The 20,043-nt window shown below is 36.1% G+C and overlaps 1 pseudogene; it reads right to left on the bottom strand.

Annotated features, from left to right (window-relative positions):
- Positions 1-4,773: 4,773 nt before the first annotated feature.
- Positions 4,774-17,850, bottom strand: LOC139781239 (vacuolar protein sorting-associated protein VTA1 homolog; annotated as a pseudogene).
- Between the last annotated feature and the right edge of the window lie 2,193 nt (positions 17,851-20,043).

Consider the following 20,043-nt stretch of genomic DNA (forward strand, 5'->3'; position numbering starts at 1 on the left):
AGCGACGTAGACAAAAATTTCCTATATAAATTTTGTAGCTAAAGGTTCACTCTCTACAGTGGTATACCACATTTAACTACAATTATTTATTTTGTTGTTAAAAATCGGCACCGAAAAAAAACAGACGGTTTAGCCCCGGTCTCCCATACATATAACATTAACATATATATAATTATTTTTTTAAACCATTATTTTTTTAAATGCAATAATTAAATTATTTATATTAAACTAATTAATAACTTTTAAAATCAAAAGACATAAGTAATTTATCTGAGACTATATCTGAGACTATATAATTATTAATATTTTAATAATAAAGAATTTATTTCTACTTAATAAAATGTCCAATAGAAATTTTTCTCGGACAAATTATCATGTCTATTAAGTTAGCACCCCCCCCCCCTTCCACAAAAAACCGAAATAACACATATGCAGAAATTAAGTGCTCTTTATATGCTAATTATGTGTTCTATTCACGATTTTTGTGCTCGAGTGGTTTTACGGGAAATTGCAATTAAAAGTGGAGGTGCTGGCTTAACGTAAGCTAGTACCCCCACTCATTAAAATTACGTATCCAAATGCCTCAAATAAAATTAGTCTATCTCTAATTGTTTAAAAGATATATCAGTTAAAATACAGAAAGCGAAATAATTCTTGTCTTAAAATGTTCCTCGATTAATGTATTCTCAAAATATGCACAATGAAATTTTCGTACTTATCCCCTTCGACTGACCCGAACGCGAGCATCCCATACGTACAAAAGTAAAGTGTCAGTTAAAATACAGATAACAAATTGGTTTTAGTCTTAAAATATTCCTCAATTTATGTGCTTTCAAAATATGCACAATGAAATTTTTTTGCTCATTTCCTTCGGCCGACAAACCTTCCTGTAAGTGAACACCAACCAACTTACAAGAGTAAAGTAGTACCAGTTAAAATATAGATAGCAAATTGGTTTTAGTCTTAAAATGTTGCTCAATTTATGTGCTTTCAAAATGTACAGAATAAGATTTTTGTGCTCATCTCCTTCAGACGCGGTCGTGGGCCTGGACGAGGATGAGCATGATGACATGGACAAAACTATGTTCACATACATAAAGGAAACATTTATGTTTATAATACTCATTAATCTCATAAAACTTCAAGCTATACTTATTATGTACAACATAAAACGCAATAAACATATTACATATTAAAGGACATATCTATTTACATTTATAACAACCTCTAATTTTATAAAGATACAATATTCCATAATATATATCACACTATAAATACTAACACTTTAATAATATAATTGTCTTATGATTTATTTCGAATAGCCATTATATTTATACAATAATCTCGTCAAAATCCAATCAAGAATATTTTAAAAGCACATAAATTTTCAGCTTATAATCAATAGGCTAGAAACGAATCGTTATGTTAGTAAGCACTTTACACTTGTAAGTATATAGTGGTGCTCACTTTCAGAAAGGTTTGTCGACCGAAGGAGATGAGCACAAAAATCTTACTCTGTACATTTCGAAAGCACATAAATTGAAGAACATTTTAAGACTAAAACCAATTTGCTATCTGTATTTTAACTGGTACTTTACTCTTGTACGTATGAGGTACTCACGTTTGGATTGCCCGAACGGCATGAGCACGGAAATCTCATTGTGCGTATTTTAAAAGCACATAAATTGAGCAACATTTTAAGATTAAAACCAATTCGCTATCTGTATTTTAACTAGTACTTTACTCTTGTACGTATGGGGTGCTCACGTTCGATCGGCTGAAGGGGATGAGCACAAAAATCTCATTATGCATATTTCGGGAGCACATAAATTGAGGAACATTTTAAGACTAAAACCAATTCGCTATCTGTATTTTAACTGATACTTTACTCTTGTACATACGTATGGGGTGCTCACGTTTGGGTCAGTCGAAGGGGATGAGCACGAAAATTTCATTGTGCATATTTCCAGAACACATTAATCGAAAAACATTTTAAGACAAGAATTATTTCGCTTTCTGTATTTTAACTGACTGATACTTTACTCTTATATCAGTAGTATATAGATCTTTTTTTGCGTATATCTTTTAAACTATTACAGATAGACTAATTTTGTTTGAGGGATTTGAAAATATTATTAATTTTTACGTAATTAATAATTGTTTGCGACTAATTACTTATTTGATAATTCAATACAAATGTAGGTAAATATGTAATATAACAGCATTTTTGTGTATTTTGGGTAAAAAAAGATTCTCGGAAAGAAAATTGTCGCTCATTTTGTTTGTTTATAATTAATACTTAAAATATCACGATGTCGATAAGTATAAAGAAATAATAATTATGGATATATATTTTGCTTCTTATTATTAGATCATATGTTATTTACAACTTCATTCAATTATAAATTTTAAAACTATAATCTTTGTTAAAGCAGAGAATAGTAGAAAGCATAAATGCAGAGTATTCTCTGCTTTAACCGAGGCTTTAACCAAAAGCACTGTTATCTGTTTTAATTGTGATCCTTTAAATTTTTATCCCAAAACATTTTTCAAATATTTGAAAGTTTCAAAGAAATCTGAGAGGATGCCGTTATTATACAACATATTTACCAAAATTTATTTTGTTATTGCTAATTTCGTGAATAATCATATAAAACGTTATATGATACAAATGTTATAATCATATAATATATATGTATCATATAAAATGTTGCAAAATCAATATTTTTAAAATCCTTAAAGGTCGTTTTACATTAGTCGTAAGCAGCCAATCGCATGAACGCAAGCAGTACCACTTCTGGTCCCATATAGCAATTGCTTTACTCCATTCTAACACTTATTATTAAAATGAAATTTTATAACTTATTAATATCTTTGCAGGTTACGATAAAACACGAAACGAACGAACAAGCCAAATAGACAACGGAGCTCGATGCTCATATTGCCTGTCACATATCGCAGAGACGCAAATGTGTGTGTGTGTGTGTGTGTGTGTGTGTGTGTGTGTGTGTGTGCGTGTGCGCGCGCGTGTGCGTGCGTGTAATATAAGAATAATTATGTGCATGTAACAATATAATACAATAATTACTCCATTCTAACACTTATTATTAAAATGAAATTTTCTAACTTATATCTTTGCAGGTTACAATAAAACACGAAACGAACGAACAAGCCAAATAGACAACGGAGCTCGATGCTCATATTGCCTGTTACATATCGCAGAGACGCAAATGTGTGTGTGTGTGTGTGTGTGTGTGTGTGTGTGTGTATGTATCCGCGCGCGCGCGCGCGCGTGTGCGTGCGTGTAATATAAGAAGAATAATTACAATATGTGCATGTAACAATATAATACTATAACTTACTCTGTGTACGTATGTGCCAGAGGATCGCCGCGACGCCGCTAGTCCCGTTCAATTACCGAAGTCAAGCAACGTCGAGCGCATTACAATTTGTACTGAGAAAGCGGATCAATGCACTGTATCACAAAGAGTCTCTCAATGCACTGTTTATGAATCATCAGACATATCAATCAGTCGATAATATCAGTGACCTCCTACAGCATAAAACTTTACCGAATCGATAATACAGCTATCTGACTCTATTTTTGATGGTCATCATAAACATGACATGGAAAATTAATGCTTTTTAATACACATTTACACGTGCAACCACACATTGACATATCTACGAACTATAATAAATTAGGATAAAATAACTAATTAGGATGAAATAACATTTTATTATTATGAATAACTATGCACATAGGGGAGACCGGGGCTAAGCCGACACTATTTTTTCAAAGGCAATTTTTAATATTTAATTAAAATTTTTAGGCAAATTCAATGGTACATATTTAAAGAGTGTTTCTTCAGGTACAAAATTGATTCAGGAAGTTTTGCTGTACGTCGCTTTGTTTTGCCGCCAGGAAAGAAAAAGTGACGCGAAGACAAATTTTCGAATTGAAAAATGCCGGGGCAAACTCGACACCCCGCCGGGGCAAACTCAACACTTTGTCTGATCGACACAATTTGATCTGGAACTTATTTTTTACTGTCTGAAAATGAAAATACATTGTTTATTGTGTATTTAAAAAGTACAAAAATTCGGAATAAAGTAGCTAGAACAATCATTTGAAATAATGAGAACAAAAATTGTTGAACTTTCAATTATCTTCATCTAAACTCATGTCTGAAAAACAATTAATGCAGGTAAACTCGCGATCGGACGTGCGCATACATTTGTCATGAGCCATACGGCTGCATGACAAGCATCGTTTGTTACTGGGAGCCGACGAAACGGCGTGGTGTTGACTTTGCCCCGGACGTCGTTTTTCACTTTTGTCACTTCAAAAACATGAAAATTTTGAAAATATCCAAAAACGATTATCGGATTCATATAGAGCATCAAATTTCCCATCAAAATCACTTACCGGTAGATTCGCAAGAGTAAAGCTCGATGAAAGAGTAGACATTTTCGAGAGATCAGAAAAATTACTTTTTACTATCAAAAACGCTTATGTCGCGTTAAAAATTACACTATAACTCAGAATGTTACCAAATTCCGTTGATAATACTGGCACATAAAGACGCATTTACAGTAGGAAAGGCAAGTTTCTACGATAGATTTAAATTGGCAAAAAGCCTAGTGTCAAGTTTGCCCCGTTGTCGGCTTAGCCCCGGTCTCCCCTATTATGATTATTTATTATTTTCTTAATTTCATATACGTCTTATTTTCTATCTTATTTTCTAAATAAACTTTACACACGAGACCATGTTGTTTTTTTATAGTTTTTTTTTATTATAAAACTTACACGAATCCGTACAAACAGCATATAAACTAAAGATAATGAGTGTCATAAGTTTATTAATACAATTACACCTGGGAATTGGAGTTGCGCATAAAACGTAGAATGAAAAAGATCTACAAAAAAAGAATGGGAAGCGCGTGGTTTTCCATTTCTCTAAATCAATTCATTTGATCTATAAACGAAGCTTTCGAGCTTATACTTCTTTCGATTACAAAGTAATCCTCTCACATTTGTGTAGACCGCCTCAATTACATAAAATCTACTAAAAAAAACTCAACGTACTAACGTACTAAAACTAAAACGTACTAAAAAAAACTCAAATTATTTTTAGCGCTCTGAACCGTAATAAAATAAAACTTGGATCGAACCGCGCGGATACGAATAGACATTATCATAAAGGTGCGAAGACGGATCAAAATATATGTGCCTCGCAGCGGAAGTAAAGCGGAAATAATATGGGAAGATACTGCGAAGAAGTATCGATACGAGCAGTTCTCCAATCTGAAATAGAAAAGTTGCGTGTGTCACAATAAGTTTTTGAATTTAGATCCAAGAAAATATTTATTCAGATAGTACCAATGGTTTATTTACTTAATAAAGTCACATATTTATGTAGAATTAGATATCTTTACTTAAATCTAAATAAATATGTGATTATATTAGAGACGTTAAGCCGTTGGTCCAAAGGGTTAAAGTGAGAGGAGAAAGGGTAGTAGTGTAAAGGTTTGGGTAACGTCCCTTATAAAAGCGACTTGCAAACCCTGCGGGGATAAGCAATAAAAATAGTTTATGAGTTTTTTTTACTATCTGAATAAATATTTTCTTGAATCTAATTTTTTTTTTCAGTGTATATCTTGCATATAAGTACCTTGTATGTATATGCTGCCTACTTAATTTCCTTGCCTTTGTCCTCTGCCTCTTCCTCTTCCTACATCTCCTCTTCCTCTTCCTCTTCCTCTTCCGTAATAATGCCTACTGTATGTATCACTCATATTAAATAGAAACTGAAAGAAGGTTCTTGCTTTTCGATTTTTCCCGGCTTTTGTGCCCCTTCCTCTTCGTGCTATAATAAAAAAAGTAAGTTATCAATATAAATAAATATAAATATAACGTTAATTATACATGTGTAAATATAATCAATTATATATGTGTAATTTACCTAAATCAGCGAGGCCAGCAGCAGCGGCGTTACTCGAAGGGCCGGCAGCAGCGGCGATACTCGAACGGCCGGCAGCAGCGGCGATACTCGAAGGGCCGGCAACAGCGGCGATACTCGAAGGGCCGGCAGCGGTGGGGATACTCGAAGGACCGGCAACAGCAGGGATACTAGAAGGATTGGCTGCTGCAGCAGCAGCACTCGAAGGGCCGGCACCAGCAGGGATAATAGGATTGGCTACAGCGGCAGCACTCGAAGGGCCGGCAACAGCGACGAAACTCGAAGGGCCGGCAGCAGCAGCAGTACTCGAAGAGCCAGCAGCAGTAGCGGTACGCGAAGGACCGGCAACAGTTGCGGTATTTGAACAGCCAGTAGTGACCGGAGGGACGGACATGTCTGAGGAATCTTGAAACAAAAGTTCCATGTCTGCCATATCAATCTAAAAAAATATTTTTAATGTATATATTAATAAAATTAAAAATTAAATAAAATAAACATGTTATAAATATATATGCATTTAAACTTACGTCATCTTCTTCAGCTTCGTGAATCGTTTTCGAGACGTTTCCAGAAATCATGTTTCCAGCGATGCGACGAGCGATGTTGCGACGATGCGACGAGCGACAAGCGACGATGCGACGAGCGACGATACGATGAGCAACAATGACTAAATAACAGAGAAAAACGAAAGTCGTGACAAGCTATTGTACGCGGTCGTTAATGCCTTTTCATCTGAGATAGTGCAATTCTATAGTGCACGTTACATGCACTATAGAAATCTCAGATTCAGGTGCGAAGGCATTAATGACCGCGTGGTACATACATAGTCTTTTACGACTTAGAGCCTTTGCACAAGACTCTCGTATAGTAACGTAGCGTAACGTAACGTGCAGTGTCAACGCATAAGAAACGTATCGGTTACGGCGTTATACGTGAGACTGCATGAGAGAATCAATCTCGATCCGAGGCATTTATTATAAGCATATAACGCCGTAACCGATACGTTTCTTGTGCGTTGACCCATGTTACGTTATAACCATGCTACGCTATCACACAAGTCTTGTGCGGAAACTCTTACATTTGTCTCTGCTTCAACCTAAGCTCTTTGCCCTCGAAGAAATTATCGTTAGGATAAAGAACTCTGGAGATATTTTCCGTCAAAGTACGATCAATCTTGATCACAGCCTGTATATAGTCACCGTCGTTAACTGAAAGAGTCAACGATATATGGAAAAACTGCTGTCATACGCGGTAACTTCAACTACAATAGACTTAAGCACTTACGTGTCTCTCTGCTTCCTTCGCGAACTCGATCCGGGCTGGATTCCACGATTATTATAAAATAACTAATCACGACACGACTAACAGCAACAAAACAACCATCTACACCCAACGGCATCAACAATTGCGAAACGCAATTTTTGTGTTGTGGCGCCTTCGCTTTTGTGGTGCATAGATTGATTGGTTGATCAGAAACATTTTATAAGATGGTAACATTGGTAAAATGGTAACATTGGGCGCGTTCAGCAGACAAAACAGACCAGTGAGCGCTCAGTAATTCTGTAATATGATTGGTTCTTGCCTTTAGTTCTTCACTGGATCTAAGGCCGGTATTCATAGTCAGATCTTATATTTACGACCGTCTTAAGTAATTACAATCTTAAGATGTCATTAACCAATCACAAAGCCGTATTAGCATCTTAAGACATTACTTAAGACGGTCTTAAAATAAAAAGCGACTATGAATACCGGCCTAAAGACTTTCGCACACGAATTGCCATAATAACCATAAATAAACATAAAACGTAAACATATAAGCTGAAGAACCAATCAGTATATTGTTATTGCTTTAACTTTATGTATTCTAGAAGACGATAGAAATGAGCCGTAAACAGAAGTAAGTAAGATAAGTGCTGGTCTACAACCTTGCTTTAAAGGGTATTTAAGCTCTACGTCGTAAGAAATTGACCAATCACGGTCGAATATTCTCTTCACATTCTATTGTGATTGGTCAATTTCTTACGGCTTAGAGCTTAAATTTTTTTTAAAGTAAGGTTGTAGACCAGCACTAAAGCGTCGTCTACAATGGCAGCAGGAGTATGCAGCAAGACTTAAGCAGTAAGCTATTGACCAACCACAGTCAATTATTCTTGAATTGTAAAAATCCCATTAGTCAATAAGTTATATTATTACTGCTTACGTCTTACTGTATGTATACTCCTGCTGCCATTGTAGACGATGCTTAAGATTGTCACCGGTTGAAATCGTACTTACTTCTGCTTATGGCCAACTGTATTATCATTTCTATCGTCTTCTAGAATACATAAAGTTAAAGCAATATACTGATTGGTTCTTCAGCTTATATTTACGTTTTACGTTTATAGTTATGACAATTCGTTAGATCCAGTGAAAAACTAAAACCGGTTTTACAATACAAAAAGTGTGTGTGGATCTAAAATCGTAAAACTCGTGCGTTCGCGCAAAAGAGTCATCACAATGCGTTTCGCTTCGTGTGTACTTGGCGCGAGACACTACCGTGTCTCTTGATATATTTCTGGATTCTTTTTATATATAAAGATTCGATGTGCAATACAAAAACTTTGTAATATGTAGGAAGGAAGGAAACGATGATATTCTCTGGGTCAAAGAAATTATCTCTCTCTATTTATATAACAGTTAAGACAATCATATATCAATGCCATGATTATTAAATCCTAAAGCTTGTAAAAGCAATTATATTCAATTCCAAAATAACTAATTTGTACCATTTAAATGTTCATTTTTCATTATTTATTTAGTAATATAACAATGATTTCTCGCAAAAATGTCTTATTAATAATAAGAAAACAAAATAGCGATGCTAAAGCTTTTATTAAAATGAATATTAATACTCTTAAAGTAGTTTCAATAAATATAATAAAACTCTAACTATACATCTTTCATCTTGGACAACAATAGTTACAATCTGGAAAATACTGCAACAATTTCTATTTTTATTTAAGTGCACCATATGCAGAGGTTGATTTGACTAGCTAATTGTAACCATGCCTCTTATTCATCTTCTATTATTTGTACCCAAGAGTTGTGAAATATTAGTAAAATATCTTTTACTGGGCGCGATACAAGCATCAAATTCAACATAATTAATTATAAGTAAGACATTACTGAACGCATTTTCTATCCATTTCATCTATGCGGATTCTTGACCAGTAGTTAAAAGATGCAGAGCTTTCCGAAGATTCATTACAGAAGTAGCTACATCATCATAATCCAATGCACTGCTTGCCCATTTGATCATTTTTTGAACCTTGCTAATTTGTTCAACCGTCAACTTGGCACCACCTACAAAATTGTATTGTGTTCGAAATAAAATGATTATTTTTCACATTTTTGTGTTCCCAGACTTATTCATTTTATCTCATTTGCGAATATATCAATTTACATTACAGGACTTACTTTCTGTTTTATACTCATCATCTTCTGATTCAAACCACTGCGTTCTTGTAGTTGGGAGATTTGCAGGAACAGACGGAATGTCTAGCAAAGTATTATCCTTAGGATTTCCAGGATTTACATTTGATTCAGGCTCATCTGATGGTCATAAAATGTTCATTAGAATTTGACAAATTTGTGAGGATAAGCACCCAATATTTACCATCGTTGTCATTCGACGCATTAATAGAAGTACTATCATCATCTGCTTCTTTCATTGGCCCTGGCACCGGAGTTTCTCCATTTGTGAAACAATTGTTGAGATAAGCTGCTTTCCATTGAGCGTACTTCCGATTTTGTGCCGCTCCCACGCTCAATTCTCCAAACAGCGTCAACACATCGTACAATATCTGAACGTATAAAAGCTCTGTAGTACATTCTTGGAAAAATTTCGTGCCCCTTCCTCTTCGTTCTAAAATAAAAAAGTAAGTCATTAATATAATAAATATAAATATAACATCAATTATACATATGTAAATATAATCAATTATGTATATGTGTAATTTACCCGAATCAGCAGGCCAGCAGCAGCGACAATACTCAAAGGGCCGACAGAAACAGAGGTACTCGAAGGGCCGGCAGCAGTGGAGATACTAGAAGGATTGGCTGCAGCAGCAGCACTCGAAGGGCCGGCAGCAGCAGCAGTACTCGAAGAGCCGGCAGCAGTAGCGGTACGCGAAGATCCGGCAGCAGTAGCGGTACGCAAAGGGCCGGCAACAGTGGCGGTATTTGAAGGGCCAGCAACAATGCCAGTAGTATCCGGAGGGGCGGAAATATCTGAAGAACATATCTAAAATATTTTTAATGTATATATTATATTAAAATAAAATAAACATATTATAAATATGCATTTATTTATACTTACGTCATCTTCCTCAGCTTTGTGAGTACTATGATCATCTGCTTCTTTTATTGGCCCTGGCACCGGAGTTTCTCCATTTGTGAAACAATTGTTGAGATAAGCTGCTTTCCATTGAACGTACTTCCGATTTTGTGCCGCTTCCACGCTCAACGTCAACACTTCGTACAATATCTGAGCGGTATAAAAGCTCTGTAGTACACTTGGAAAAATTTGCAGCCCTATCGTTCTTATCGGCATATAAAAAGAGCTTTAGGGCCCAATTTTCTAAATGCGATTGAGCGGCCACATCGTTAGTAATAGCTTCGTTGTCATGCAGTTCTTTCTTCGTTGCTTCCAACCAGTGCATCAACTTTAGTAGAAAATTAGTCTCCGCCGATGTCTTGGTAGACAATTTCAATTCAGTTTGAAGAGCATACAGGCGACCTGTTTTTTGTACGTAAATTTTAATTAACTCTTTGTCTCTCTTAGTTAGAAAAAATAGAAAATACATTTTTTCACCGTGTCATTACCGATGTATAAAATAATAATATATGTACTTACACCAATAACTGACAACGTTATCTCGCTGGTCGTACTTCGACGCGACTGTTAAATATTTCTGTATAGATTTCAAAGGATTCGGAACTTGCGGCAAATCGGGTCCTGCCAGTGCCATTGGAATATTTCAAGAGTCAAAGATACACCGTTAAGAAATTTTATCTTTTCTTGATAGACTGCTTCTCCGATATATCCACACTAATCTCTATCTCTATGCACGAAGAATGAAGTATTGGCCTGTATATCAGTCGACTTCTTATTCTTATTAACACACTCAACGTCACTATATATATATATATATATATATACTATCACGCGGCGACGGTCACGACTGTCATTATTTCTAGGTTATATAATAATATATATATTATCACGCGGCGACGGTCACGACTGTCATTATTTCTAGGTTATATAATAATATAACTGACTGAAGCTGCGGTCCATCTTCTCTTTTAATGAAGAAATAAGGAGAAGAAGAATGCTCCGAAGCATTTGTAGCGTCAACTGGACCGCAGCCTGACAGCGCGCTGTCCGCGCGAACGCACTGAGCGGCGAGCGCACACGTATACGCGAGTACGCGTATATATGCTGTCTCTTTTCAGTGTAGCAACACTGTCATGGAGGGGCCCCGGGGGAACGCTCGACATGTTCTCAAATGCCATCTATCGAGGAAAAAAGCAACCGTAGGACGACGACGACGTATCTTAATTAAAATTTACCATTTCAGACTTTGCATCGTAATATCTCCGCTCGTAGGGCACATAACGGAAATATTATAAGAGTAACCCCCCCCCCTAATTCGACCCTAAGCTATCGATCAAGCCTACTTAGAACTTGATCCGTTCACTCGTTATCGAGATCTCAACATCTCGAGTACTCGCAACCCGTCGCGTCGCGTAAAAGAGTCACGGTCGGCCTCGCTCCGCGTATACTTGGCGCGAGACACTACCGTGTCTCTTGATCGTCTGCATGGTTGTCGAGTAATTAATTATTGAAGTTATACTCTTGTCTCTCTCTTATACACGGGCGACACAGCAAAAATGTTACCTAACCTGTAATGTAACTCTCGAAAGCATATTAAAAATGATAATAATTTAGTGAAAATAGGTGCAAATAACTCTTTACATATTTAGGAAAAACTTTCTCGAAGACTGAAATGATTCGTCTTTATAGTTATCAAGAAATTGTAAAAATAAAAAAAACAGGACCACATTTATTATTTCCACATTTCAATGTGGATAATAACGTATTTGGGTTTCAATTGTACAAACAACTCTTTTTAAACCTTAAGAAACAGCAATTAAATGCATTCCACATATTTATTTGCTAAAATTCGTTTATTTCACGCGACGAAAATCTAACCTATATGCTTTCCCCCTGCCGCGCCGTCTGCCTCGCACTGAGAACTAACCAACCTCCTTAAGGACTCCGCTCGCTGAACCGGATTCCTCGCCTCGATCCTCCCTCTCGGACGCTAGCTGCCGCAGCTCTCCCTTTTCTGGCGGTGAGCTCTCCCTGGTGATCCGACTCTCGCTCGGTTAGTCTCCAGAACACGCGCCGCAACGATCAATCCGTCAAGAAAGAAATAACGGACTCGACACGTTCGAAGAAACGCAAGCAAGTGCGGCCATGACACCTAACGAGTGAGGAAGGAGGCGGGGGCTCTTTGAGAGTGGCGACTCGCGCGTCGCGCCATCTAATGTGAAACAATCGTGCGTTGTAAAACGCGAAAAGAATTCGAGCGCAATATCTGAACAAATTATTTAATTTTTAATAAGTCCAATTATTAATATTTATTTTCATAATTGAACTTATTTTTTATTTTGATAAATGTAAATACAAATATCTCTTATTGTATTAATATTTAATATTAATAATTTAATTAGTTGCTTAATTTAACTTCTTGTTTAATAAATGAGCGGATGTAGTACTGAAAATGTACCTATTATATAATATTTTAATTTTCAAAATTGTCAAATTACAAACAGGAATTTTGTTGTGACTTTTACAGTTATAAAGTAACTATTTAATGGAAATGGAAGCCTAAAAAAATTAATATTGTAACGCAATTATTATAATGCTCAAATTATAAAATATTTACATTATCCATGTCTGCCAATACAATATAATTTTTTATTCATATTGCATTCTATATAATGGCAATATTATTATATATTTGACAGGCAAATCAAAATAGCTTTGAATCGATATCGAAATGATGAAATATCCATGTCTTAACAGAAAATACATAATTTGCCTGTTTTTCGATACATATATATTTAAAATGATTAAAAACCCACATAGCATGCATATCAAAAAGACGTCCCGAAGATATCCCGAGAAGATATCCTATCTCCTAAATATATCTTCGGGATATCTTCTGGACGTCTTTTTGATATGCATGCTATGTGGGAAGCCAATGACCTACATAACTAAAACTGAAATTATAAAATATATGTACGATGTAGACAGTATAAAATAATTAACATAATTAAACATGCAGATTTGTGGTTGATAATGACAAAATTCAACAATAAACCTATAACCTAACAGACTACAACGCAAGACTAACATAACTCGCAGGTTTATTAAAATCTTATGAATCACAATTTTTGATTAAATATGAATATATGATGGGTCAATGGGAACACTTTCAATTAAATAAAAATTTAATTTGGGTGTTAATTAAAATTTTATTTGTTTCAAATACAAATAAAATTTGAACTCAGGATGGTTAGATGCTTATTAAATATTAATATGATCCATACCCACACAGCACAGGTAGATCCTGAGAATGTTCTCAGTATATCACAAACGTAGATTGTGTATATCCTGTTGATATTCGAAATACGTCTATGATATTTTGAGAACGTACTGAGGATGTTCTAATGTTTGCCCTAAAAGCTTACTCAGTATATACTGAGAATATTTCTTGGTATATTGTGAGTATATTAAAAAAATATTTTGATCACATTACCAGTATCTACTAGAAAATATTTTGCTTGTTAACAAACCAAACAAATAATTTTGTTGCGTTAATGCAAACAAATTTTTGAATTTTGCTCTCTGTCGACTCTTACCGAAGAAAGTTTAATGCCCTGCAAAGCAGGTATAAACGAAGGCCCCGGATGAGGAGCACACTTCGTAAACAAAAAGGGTTATGTCAGAGGCCCTGCTGGTGAGCACGTCCTGACTGGCAAACTTGAGAACGCTGGAGAAACCCTGCCGAGCTGCCCTAGATATAGGAGTCGATGTTGAATCTTAATTACGCGAAAGAATACTGGCGATGCGCCGCGTAACGGGCGCGAGCCAAACTCTCCTGCCGCGCGAGCTCGCGCTGCCGCCCGCGTGATAAATTTCGAATATTGTTAAAATCTCAGTAAAATAATATACTATTCTGATAAATTTAGCATATCCTGAAAATATTCGATAAATAGACCGAATATTACTGATAAATTTCGAATATTCTTAAAATATCAGTAAAATAATATACTGCAAAATATATTATAGAGATATTATCAGTATATCTTGTACATCTATAGTATATTGAGTATTAATTCAGTATATACGAATGATATAATGTGCTGTGTGGGTATATGCGCCTGGACAAGTTAAATCCAATAGCAAGATCTTATTTAAATTTAATTTCGATCCAAATTTGGAACATATTTAAATTTAATTACTTTTATATTTAATATTTGGTTTTTATTTGAGTTTAATTTCGTTCATATAAATGACTAATATAAACCATATTTAAAACATATTTAACTCTTTTCCGCGGGTATTTACGAATTATGATAATAAACTTACCAATATTTTCCGTTCTTTATGAATGTAGAAGTGAACGAAAGGCAAAAGCGAGAGGCTGACGCAACGTTTCAGCACGACACACGAGATACGTCCGTGTAAGATAAACGGAGGAAACACCGGTCGTCGAGTCTGAAAAATATAATAACAGTGACATTAATTTGTGCCGATTCTCGCTCGATTCACTATTTACGAATTATGATAATAAACTTACCAATATTTTCCGTTCTTTACGAATGTAGAAGTGAACGAAAGGCAAAAGCGAGAGGCTGACGCAACGTTTGAGCAACGTTTTAGGACGACACACGAGACACGTATCCGTATTCCGTATACGTGCTGTCGTGCGTTGCTGTCGAACGGAGACAGCCGTTTCTCGCACTCGCGGATCGTTTCTTCGTTCGCGTGCACATACGCGAATAATGACCGAATTAATAAAGACGGGGCCAAAGAAGCCGCGGAAGGACTATGTCGACGAGACCGTTGCGCACACGGACAGCCGTTTCTCGCACTCGCGGATCGTTTCCTCGTTCGCGTGCACATACGCGAATAATGACCGAATTAATAAAGACGGGGCCAAAGAAGCCGCGGAAGGTTATGTCGACGAGACCGTCGCGCACATGGACACTATGGACAGCCGTTTCTCGCACTCACGGATCGTTTCTTGTCCTCGCGCGCTTCTCGCTTGCGTGCACGACACAACTTCGACAAGATGTCCGACCGCCGACGTCCGACTTCGTGTTCGTGGCTTCGTGCCCGATCGACTCTCATCGGGGCGACTTCGGCTCGCCTAGCGCGCGCATCAACACGCCGCCTTCGGACTTAGCCGATTCGGCGTCGTCGGTGAAAGCAACACACCGCGAGCGGACACTTTATCTTCTGATCCGTATTAATTTATATATTCTGAGTAGTATACGAGAATTTACGAAAAATAATGTACTACTGTGAGATATTACAAGTACATCCTGAGAATTTACGAAAAATAATGTACTACTTTGAGATATTACAAGTACATCCTGAGAATTTACGAAAAATAATGTACTATTAGAGATGTTATAGAAATGTTCCAGGTATATTATATACGGTACGTATATGTACAGTACGAGTACAGAACATTCGAAAGATATCATGTGCTGTATGGGATGTACTCAAATCACTATGTGATTTAAAGTTCGACAGCACTGCAATATTCTATAAGGAAATCGTATGTGACATAAAACAGGCAGTAATCTATTATTCTATAGCAATTCTCTCATCACGTATGACACTCGAAGTAACATAAGCATTAAACTCGGCGTTATTGCGGTATTAATTGTCAGTATTAATATTTGTAGTGTATAATGTACATACATTGACAATAATTTACAATGCACATATAAATAAATATAAATTTATAAAATATAAAAGAGTACCAATTATTTAACCCTAATCGAACGTAATAAGTATATACCGTGCATATTCTATCCTTGGTTCTATATTGATACCTGAGATATTCTTGGTATTTACTGCGGGATATTCTCAGTAGATACTAATAAACTAGGTGGGGCGGAAATAGGAATGTTCTGAGTATGTTCTCAGAAAATCGTGGTACGTATCTCGAATGTTGTGAGAATATACGCAATCTACTGCTGAGATATCCTTCGAACATTCTCAGTATCTACTTGTGCTGTATGGGTATAATAAACATTCCATTCTTTTGAGGCTTAATCGAGGTCTATTGTTTTCTATCGCAACCCCGGATAACCCCAAAACCAAATCTTTATTAATAAAAATAAAAAATAGGGAAAGATTATTATTTCCTAGTGATTCAGTTATTAAAATTTGTAAAGTTGCTGAGCGTGTTCTTAGGCAACATAAAAATCTATTTACAGTTAAAAACTTAATGAATAGCCTTATATATAGCGCAAAACGTTTGTTACCTAGTGATATCTTTAGTCGTTTAGATGATTTTATCCAAATAACATGTGTTTTTGATACTCATAAATCTGAATTAGTACATCAGGTTTTGCATAAATATTTTAACATAAGATTATACCACGAAGCTAAAAACAGTGTAACAGGTAACAGATATAAAAGAATAAGAAGTTTTCATAATTGATTAGTTATATTTGCTAATCAATAATTTCTTATATAAGTTTAAATATATAATTTTTAATACCACGTTAATAGCGTTTTTACAGAAAAACATACATTTTTAATATAAAATATTTACATTTAAAAAAGTAGTTTTATATGTTTTATGTTTTATGTTTTATGTTTATATTAGAAATGCCCGAGGAATATGATGGTACACGCAATAAATCGAGAGTTATGTGCAGTACTACTAAATGCCTTGACCTTTATTTAGTTGGTCGATGACAAATAAGTACTCCTGACTTATCTTATATTCGTACAGTTTATAATGCGTTTTCTCACAAAGCGAGATACGTATCGTACAGCGTGCGTGCTCAACGTTACGAGAGAGAGCAGATCGGTGCAGATCACGCTACGCTAGCGCGCTCGCACATATCTTAACCGTGCCAAGTCTAAATTTGTTGTTGCCTTCCAATACTCTTCCTCAACAACAACCTCCTTTTAACCATCTAATCCACCTTGTTGTCTTAAAAACTTCAATCTAACTTGCTGCAGTGGTTTGGTTAAAATATCCGCGATCACATGCTTTTAGTTGGACAATACTTATATCTAGTAAAACCTGTATCGCTTAAATCCTTTACATAATTATATTTCGTACTTATATGTTTTGTTCTTTTACTATACTTATCCTTATTAACTAACTTAATACAACTTTGGTTATCCTCGAAAATTACAGTAGGCTGTATTTGCTCTTCATTAAAATCTTGTAGTAAATTTCGCAACTATATCGCTTCTTGGACATGACTCCACGAGAGCAATATATTCCGCTTCGGTGGATGATAACGCTACGCATGTCTGTTTTCTACAAGCCCAACTTATAGTCCTTCCATTAAACTTAAACAGATAACCGCTATTAGACTTTCTATCTTTTACATCTTGTGCCCAGTCGGCATCCGAATATCCACCAACTAGAACATCCTTCCCTTCTTTCTCTACAGAACCTAACTTTAACTTTAAATCTTTTGTACTTTTTAAGTATTTAATTACCCTTTTTGCTTCAATCAAATCTGACGCTGTTGGAAACACATTTTCCTACTGACAAGGGAACGATTGGAAGTGTCCCTCACCGATTTGGATGCGCTTTGGATATGTTGTAGAGCATCAAAAAATATAGACACGTATTTTTTTTAGCGGCGTATCTCGACGTTTAGGGGTTGAAACAACCCCTCGAAAATAACGGATTTTATAGTTTTTTGCGAATATCTTCGAAAATATAAGGCGTAACGACAAAAAATTTGTACGTAATGTTTATGGTTTTTTGTGCTCTTTACAATGGCGTAATCAGATTTTTCAAATTTGTCACGTTTTTTAATTTAACCCCACCCCCACCTATTATTTTTGCCAAATATAACAATTTTTCCAACGCAAATTTAAGAGCGTCAAATGCCAACCCACACAGCACAGGTAGATCCTGAGAATGTTCTCAGTATATCACAAACGTAGATTGTGTATATCCTGTTGATATTCGAAATACGTCTATGATATTTTGAGAACGTACTGAGGATGTTCTAATGTCTGCCCTAAAAGCTTACTCAGTATATACTGAGAATATTTCTTGGTATATTGTGAGTATATTAAAAAAATATTTTGATCACATTACCAGTATCTACTAGAAAATATTTTGCTTGTTAACAAACCAAACAAATAATTTTGTTGCGTTAATGCAAACAAATTTTTGAATTTTGCTCTCTGTTGACTCTTACCGAAGAAAGTTTAATGCCCTGCAAAGCAGGTATAAACGAAGGCCCCGGATGAGGAGCACACTTCGTAAACAAAAAGGGTTATGTCAGAGGCCCTGCTGGTGAGCACGTCCTGACTGGCGAACTTGAGAACGCTGGAGAAACCCTGCCGAGCTGCCCTAGATATAGGAGTCGATGTTGAATCTTAATTACGCGAAAGAATACTGGCGATGCGCCGCGTAGCGGGCGCGAGCCGAACTCTCCTGCCGCGCGAGCTCGCGCTGCCGCCCGCGTGATAAATTTCGAATATTGTTAAAATATCAATAAAATAATATACTATTCTGATAAATTTAGCATATCGTAAAAATATTCGATAAATAGACCGAATATTACTGATAAATTTCGAATATTCTTAAAATATCAGTAAAATAATATACTGCAAAATATATTATAGAGATATTATCAGTATATCTTGTACATCTATAGTATATTGAGTATTAATTCAGTATATACGAATGATATCATGTGCTGTGTGGGAAATACATCCATGTATATTTTTATTATGATACCATTATTAGATTTTTGGCAAGACAAGATGATATGTGGTATAGGCGTCGCGCTGTAGGTAGGTGTTGCGTTATTTCTGTTCAGTTGCGCCGTACGCTTAAAAATGTCCATTTCAACTCCGGGATGACCGAAAGCGCTGATGCAAAGGCCAGCGCAAGGCGCTGACAGCGAGAGGTTAACGCTATTTCGAGAGTCCTGGACTAGCAACGGAATGTCGACTCCGACATTATAAATACCGCCGAATTGTAAGATCGGGCGGGCAGTCGCAAATCATAATCTGAACGAACACGTGCGTCACATTAACCGCTACAATAATATACTATCCCGGTTACGGCACAACAAAATCAACAACTAAATTCACGCATTTGAATATCATTTGCTTGTGTCATAATTCCGAAAAGCAAGCATTTCAGATCATAAGACTGAAGTGTAAAGAACTGTGTTGTACGCTGTCGTTTTGTGAACATGTAAGTGCATTTTTATTGTTAACTTTTATTGGTTTCTTACGCTTGTTACTTTTTTCTTTGATATTGAATATTTAATATAATTTTTTATTCAGCTCTTACTCAATTCTTTGCCAGTCTTGCCAGTGACTATATAATCTTTTTTGCTCATAAAATGTCACGTTGTAAGCACCTACTACAGTATATTGTGCACCAAGGGGAGAAAGCAGCGTTTTTCAGACGAGTGTGAAGTTTGCCACCCGAGCCAAAGGCGAGAGCGGCAAATCACACGGCGAACCGCCCTTCACGCCAACGCAAATCACAAGTGCTCAACGAGTTTAACGCGTAATACCGACGACTATTCCCGCATACTCACGACTCTAACGCAACAACGCAATACCGACGAATATTCACACATACACACGACTCTAACGCAACAACGCAATACCGACAAATATTCACACATACGCACGACTCTAACGCAACAACGCATTCACCCGAAGGCTCGAACCACAATGAACCACGCAACACGCACTCGGGCCACCACGATTCCGTACGACAAT

Source organism: Temnothorax nylanderi, unplaced genomic scaffold (assembly GCF_030848795.1).
Source record: "Temnothorax nylanderi isolate EJ_2023f unplaced genomic scaffold, tnyl_v1.0 TNYL_tig0324_pilon, whole genome shotgun sequence".
Classification (NCBI taxonomy): Eukaryota; Metazoa; Arthropoda; class Insecta; order Hymenoptera; family Formicidae; genus Temnothorax; species Temnothorax nylanderi.